Source organism: Haliaeetus leucocephalus, unplaced genomic scaffold (assembly GCF_000737465.1).
Source record: "Haliaeetus leucocephalus isolate CR32 unplaced genomic scaffold, Haliaeetus_leucocephalus-4.0 Scaffold251, whole genome shotgun sequence".
Lineage (NCBI taxonomy): Eukaryota > Metazoa > Chordata > Aves > Accipitriformes > Accipitridae > Haliaeetus > Haliaeetus leucocephalus.
The window spans coordinates 7,824,444-7,824,843 of NW_010972687.1; positions in this window are offsets into that span (position 1 = coordinate 7,824,444).

The following is a 400-nucleotide window of genomic DNA, read 5'->3' on the forward strand; positions in this document are numbered from 1 at the left end:
ATCAAATCCAACAGAGGTTGACAATGGGTAACAGGTATTTACGCCGATTTTACTTTAACACGTTTTTCCAGGTTGCTCATCGCCCGTGGACACCCCACCAAAAAGCATTGCACTGCTGGAGCATCTGATTACCTTAATAAAGAAAGGACACTTCCTTCTGTAGGGGCTATGAGAGCTGACCGCGGCGGAAGAAGGACTTGCGGGAAAAGAGCCCGGTTTTGTCTATTCTCTCCAATTCTTGTCTCTCGTGGCGCAAGGCCGAGGGTCCGCCTCGGCCCCTTGCCCCACACGCACGCCTGCCGCCGGCTTTGGCGCCAGGTGAGGCCCACAGGGCAGCACCTCCGCTGGGCTTTGCAGAGCAGCCCGAGCCTCTCCGCCTCCGCTGGCCGCGGCCCGCTTG